General features: G+C 41.5%; 1 pseudogene; it reads right to left on the minus strand.

Moving 5' to 3' along the window:
- Positions 1-4,945: 4,945 nt before the first annotated feature.
- LOC106837874 (butyrophilin subfamily 2 member A2-like) lies at positions 4,946-5,740 on the minus strand (annotated as a pseudogene).
- Positions 5,741-6,784: the final 1,044 nt, after the last annotated feature.

The following is a 6,784-nucleotide window of genomic DNA, read 5'->3' on the forward strand; positions in this document are numbered from 1 at the left end:
TTGAATACCTCTTTATAATTTTGATGAAAATATATTCTGGGTGTGCTTAACGTATATTTTTTGTTCTAAAAAGATGTAAGACTGTAATGAAACCCATGCTTCTCCAGAACACCTACTAAGGCCTTCCCAGTTTATAATCCTCACTCTGGCTCATAATAAATTCACCCCAACTTTGATTTATGGGTTGTTTATGGGTTATTTCCTTCAACAAATATATTAATATTTTTTATGTGTGAAGGATATAAATAATTGTAGCCTAGAGGCAGATAGTGACTGATGAATTATGGGCCATCCTTGAATTCACATGTTTGCTATGACCTCCACATGGATGGGGCATATGTCTCTACCCTTTGACTTTGGGCTTGACGATATGACTTGTCTTGGCCAATAGCATATGCATGGAAGTGAGCACGTGCCAATTCTGAGTCTAGATCTGGAAATACCTCATGAGTGTCATTCTGGTCCTCTTTTGCCTCTGCCATCACCGTGAGTAGAAGATGCCCTGGATTGCTTGCTGGTCTCAGGAGGATGATACATTCATGATGCAGAGGTGCCCAGCTGACCCATAAACCTTCAGTGAGAAGTAGAAGAGCCTCACTGAGCTCAGCCTGGATTAGTCAAACCATGTCAGCTTTCAGAAGTGTGGCAATAATACAGGATTACTCTTTAAAGTCACTGAATTTTGGGGTGGTTTACTATGATATGATAGCTACTTGACATAGATGAGTAGGAGTTAGGAAAGGAATATCTGTTTCTTCACTCTTTTCTCTGAAAGTTCTTAGAGGGAAAAAATTACACTTCCTAGGCCTCAGTTTTATCAACCGAAAAATGGGTTTAATAATCTCCATTTACAACGTTTTTTGTGAGAACTCAGTAAGAGTGAATGAAAGTGTTTTGTAAACTACTTTGTAAAAGTCACAGAAATTCATTTAAAAATTGCTCACCAGAATAAAGTAATGACATATGTGGAGGGGAGGAAAAATTCTCCTCTATTCTCTTTGGGTCTCCAAGTAGTCCTAACAATTAAACTGACATCAGACAGATTAACAGGAGAAAAGCATACAAATGTTATTCAATTTTAACATGTAAATGGGAATTTTCAGAAGAGAAAGAAGACCTGAAGAAGTGACCAGAGAAGGCAGCTTTTATACCTTTTAGGCAAAGAAACAAAGAATTTGTGAAGAATTGACAAGACAGAATGGTTTTGGCTATGGGTAGTAAATGGTGAAGAAGTAACAAGGTTTGTTTATACAGCCTTCTGGACCCTAAATTCCCTGTTTCTGGTGATAAGGATGTCCTCCTTTCTCCTGGTACAGGGAGGGTAACTTTCATATGGGAGATTTATCTCCTGCTTTCAGGTAAAAAAGATGAGAGGAGCGAGGTCAAAGTGACCTTTTTGCCTCAGCACTTTCCTCAAATTCCTTCAGCTTAAGATATTCAGTATGTCAAGGTGCTATATTTTGGAGTAACTTATCCTGAACCTAATCACCAGTTTCTAGAGGCTACCTGCATCCCTTGGCTTCTAACACATTTCTCTAACTTCAAGGCCAGTAGCATAGCATCTTCACATCTTTTTACCTCTGACCTCTGCTTCTGTTGTTATGTCTCCGACTCTGACCCTCCTGCTTCTCACTTATAAAGCACCTTGTGATTTCACTGGGTCTATCTGGATAATACAGGATAACGTCTCCATCTCAAGATCCTTAGCTAGATCACATCTACAAAGTCCTTTTGCCATATAAAGTAACATATTCATAGGTTTAAGGGGTTCAGGTGTTGATTTTTTAGTGGGACTATTAGCCTGTCTACCAGGGATGCCAAAACGCATGTGTGAAAATTTGAGGACTAACAGGATACTTACATGGCTTCAAAATGTCTCCAGATCAGAAACTTACTAATTGCACAGAGTAAAACTGTAACATTGCGTTGAAGTGTGGTAGATACCATCTTAACCAAGTGATCAAAGTCATAACGCCCAGTAGTGGGACTAATCGACAGCACATATATCTTTATATCATGCACTGAAAAGAACATCATTTCTGAGGAATTCCTGGCAAAAATGAATAATCTGAATGTAATCATGAGGCAACATCAGAAAAACCCAAATTAAGGGACACTCAATAAAATAAGTGGCCTGTATCCTTCAAAAATATCAAGGTGGAATATAAAGAAAGACTTAGCAGTTCTTCCAGATGAAAGATGACTAAAGAGAAAAGATAGCTGACAGCTATGCATGACCTTGGATACTGTTTTGATATGAAGGATACTATTGGAACAACTCACAAAATCTGAATAAGGTGTATAGATTAGGTAATCGTATAATCACATACTTCCAAATCTATCCACTTCACTCCACCTCCATTAACATCACCAGAAGTCCAAACCTGCATTGTCACCTGAACATCTGAAATAGTTTCTGAAGTGATCTCCCTTCTTCTACTCTTGCCCTTGTAGACGCAAATAACCAATAGCCATTCTACAGGTAGAAGAGACAAGGTAAATTTTACTTTAACCAGGCCGAGGACTATAACCTGGGAAGGCAGTCTCCACAAAGGAAGAAAGCATCCTGGAGAAGCGTGGGAGGCCCCGGATGGCCTGCTTTCTGCTGAAGTCCCCTGCCTGTCCCATTCTCAGTCTTTGCTCTGACTGCAGGGGACTCTTCATGTCCCTTCAAATTTCTGCTTTGGGGCTTCTGCGCTCACTGTTCCCACTGCTCAGCACCTCTTCCCCCAGCTCTCACAGGGCTGGTTCTTTCTTAGCCCTCATGTCTCAGAAAATCCGATACTTCCTCCAGAAAGCCCTCCATAACTTTGCCATCTGAAGTTGTCCCCCCTTCCCCACTTGTCTCCATAACATCACCCTGCTTATTTCCCTCATGACAACACATATTGCACATGGTTGACACATAAAAGGTGCCAAATTTGTTGACAGTGAATGAATAAGTAAAGATGCGAATACAAGACTGAGTAAAGGAAGGTAGGGGTCAAGTTTTACACTATTTTAATGCCTCCATAGTGGCTAGCACAAGATTGGGTTCATGTGTAGTTTCAATAAACAGTTAAAATATTGGAATATTGGAATATTTGAAAGGAATCTTAAATATGAGGCATGATTTATCCAGAAAGTATGACTGAAAACTCTATTTTCCTTAAACAAAAAGAATATCCTTTATGACTGTAATAGACATCAGTATATCACTGTGAAATGAGGATAAGCATATTTGCTGTGAGAATGCAAAGATACAGCATAAGCAAAAGTGTTCTGTAAACTATAATAAAAGATATGCAAACCCACTCAAAGCCTTATTGTACAGAATCATGAAACACTCAGAAGCTGTAACTTGCTTAAGATGAATAGAGCCAGTTATGAGCAGGACTTGTTTCCCAACTTACAGTCTGGTGCTTTTAGTTAAAACTGTGCAAATAATATTACAACAACATACCAAAAATGAAAACAACACAGACACATACACAGTAATAACCCAGTCTTTCACCTTGTCAAATCAGCAATTTCAATGTCCCTGATTCTTTCCAGAATGTGTCCATTTGTAACTACAGTAATAAAATTTTGAACACTTTAAATACCTTATTTTTCATCCCAGTTTTACAATTGGGGACTAAATTATGTCAAGTCCAGTACACCACCCGTTAAGTTATCATTTTAGATCTCTGACTCAGTTCTAGGATCCTCCATCCTGGCTCTCAAAATATGTTTTGTAGATTTCTGGGGGGCTATGTTACACTTTATAGGCGTCCTCAAGGTGAATACTATTTCCATAATAGTAAGAATAACAATAACATAATATTTTTCTTGTTTGCTCTCATTCTCCCACTAGTGACAGGGAGGTTTTCTAGAGCCTGCATGACCTGTGACACCCAACACTGAATACAGAGGAAGATATGAGGATCTAGCTATCCTCGGGTAAGCCAGATATTGGATTTTTACATTAAAGAATCACACACTTCTCAATGAAGTTTACTTTGCTTTGGAAACAATAGTTATTTTTCATAAAATGTGTTTTTATTAACCCATAATTGGTTTATTATTTCTATTTAAATATAAATTAATAAATATGGTTTTTTTAATTTCTCAGTTTTGATCTGTAATGCCATAAATATTGACAGATATAACCCAAATGAGCAAAAGCTCTTTGAGGTCTTCAACAATGTTTAAATGTCTAAAGGCAGCCTGAGACCAAAAAGCTGGAACCCGTTTCTCTCCTCACTGAACCTGAGCCTTGTGATCCACCTGGTCCAGTATCCACCTGCTCAGCTGAGACCTTAAACCTTAGGCCATACTCAATAACTGAGTACTGACTGCTTGTTTATTGTAAGGACACCTGAACCACAGCATATCCAGATGTGTCCTCATTCTTCATCTTTCTTCATCCCAGCTGTAGGCCTGGGGAGCTTTAATGTGTGGTCTGGAAATCTTGAAGGTATGTTGAAAATGTACCATCAGCCCTAGGACCCCTTAACTGTAATAATAGGGCTTAACCACGCCAACAGGCTTGGCCTTGTCCCACCTCTCGGGTCCTGTTTCCTCTATGTCTGACCTCCTTTTGTGGTTTCCCTCTGCTCTCTTACATCCTAGTGCATGCTATTGCCCTCACCTGGAGTTCACAGTATTTGATGTCAATTCAAGTATCAGGCTGAATATGTAGCTCTGATGTAAAAGTAGCAGGTTTTCTGCTTGTCACTTTTGCACACTTTCTTCTTGATTTGGAGAAATGTGGCAGCACAAGTTTCCTGAGACTGGACCCAGCCCCATGGTTACAAGCAAATGAGTTACTAAAGCAACAGCCTAATGAGGGAAAGATGGGGCTGGGGCCTGAAGAGGTGTCAAAGGACCCTTTGGAGGAGGTTCTCTTATATGACCAGAGGGAAGAGGGCTCATTCAATAGCATGGGATGCTGTCTGTGATAGTAGAGATGGCCAGGGCTTCTCTACTTGGCTCTGAGACTAGGAAATTGCTCCTGATGGCTGTGGTGGGTCCCTCCCCTGTAAACAATCTCCTGGGCCCCTGAGAATGCTTGGCAGATGAAGAGGAGGCTGTCAACAGACCTCAGCCTGAAGAAGGGTCTCATGGTTCCAGAGAAGGGTAAACGAGGATATGTATAGATGGGTGATCTGTCTCTCATGTCATAGGAGGAGACCTGTCCAGATCTGTAGTCAAGGAAGACCCACTGGTGAAGGCATTCTGTCAGAAGAAGAATCTCCTCAGAGAGGACAGGGACCAGGACTCATTTCCAACCATCTCTAAGGTCCAGAAGCCATTCTGAGAAATGAGTTGGGTCTCTCAATTGCTCTCAACACTGTCTCCACAAACCCCCACAGGCCACACCATCACATTTTCGACCTCCACTTCCCAGTAATATCTCCCTGAGGTGAAGATTTCCAGGCCAAGGACACAAGGCTGACAGTCGGACTGTCTGGGTTGCCAAGCAGGCTTTGCCTGGAGGTGCCCCATTTCAAGCTTCTCCAGTCCTCTGACAGGAAGAGCTCAGGATGAATGATATCTGGGTCCAGAACCACATCAAATGCAGAGGAAGACTCAGGTTTAGGCCTGGGGGCTCAGGAGATTTTACTATTCCTTGTCCCCAGAGTGGTCCCAGAAAGCAGATAGGAGATCCGCCATGTGGCAGCTTTTTCCATGAAGGCTCCTTGATCCCAGGTCCCGTGTAGCTCCCAGTTTGAGAATATCTGAGGCTGTACCTCTGTCTCTTGAGTGACAGGAACATTGTCTCAGGTAGAGGATAATTGGAGCTCTAGGAAATCTAGAAAGTTTAGCAAATGTGGTAGAATTAATGGCTCCCAATTTCTCTCAACATTCTCGGATCTGACCCTTTTTCTATTTTAGACATATGATCTCTGGGACTCTATTGAGTTAGAAACTTTGCCACTTGGCTTAAACTAGCAAAGAGGTCCTATTCCTCTCCCTGTGAAGCAATTAAGGCCAATTTATCCCTACACAGGCTCCTGAGCAGTAAAGTTTCCCTTCAATGATCTTCTGTGTCCTACCAGTTTAACCAGATGACAACTGATTTAAATGACTAACAAGGGCATCCTTCGAAGGGTAAAAAGGGAGAATAATTTCCCCAAAAGTCAACCTGCTGCCTGAGAGGTGTGTATGGCAAAACGGAGGGGGAAGTATTTCCACCCAGTTTTGCTTTAACAACCTGGGTCTGAGTCTGCAGCTGTGATCTCTCTGGACACAGGAAATGCTCCAGACTCTGACATTCTGCAGACTGTCCCATCTGCGGTTATTATTACTTAGTCAATTTACATTTCCATTATGTTAAAATGACTTTCACCTTTCCCCAAGTTGATATGTCTGACTGTGACAATTTTGAAATTCAAAAGAGGAAGGAGGAAAGGTCCCAGTGCCATGATATCTGGTAAAGCCTGGATTCTTTGGTGTCTTTGAGCAGAAGGTGACAAATCATAAAATGCAAAGTGCTCATTAGCACGAGGCAAGTGGATTCCCTGCTCTCCCACTTGCTCACCTCCCCTCCCCTCACAGGCTATGCACAGAGCATCAGTGTTCTCTTGGTGCAGGAAGGCATTTTTGGCACCTGTCTGTGCACTCCTGACTCAGGCTTGGGGAAGCTTACTGCCTTTCCCACACACGGTTCTTCAACTGTGCAGTCTATACCATCAACCTGTTTATAAATGACTGAGCCAGTATGGTCTTTCAAATTAATCCAGGTTCCACAGAACAACAATTACTACAATGTAACCTTTGTGGAGGTCCACTATGTATGGAAGACTTCTGTGATGATGGA

This window comes from Equus asinus, chromosome 8 (assembly GCF_041296235.1).
Source record: "Equus asinus isolate D_3611 breed Donkey chromosome 8, EquAss-T2T_v2, whole genome shotgun sequence".
Taxonomy (NCBI): domain Eukaryota; kingdom Metazoa; phylum Chordata; class Mammalia; order Perissodactyla; family Equidae; genus Equus; species Equus asinus.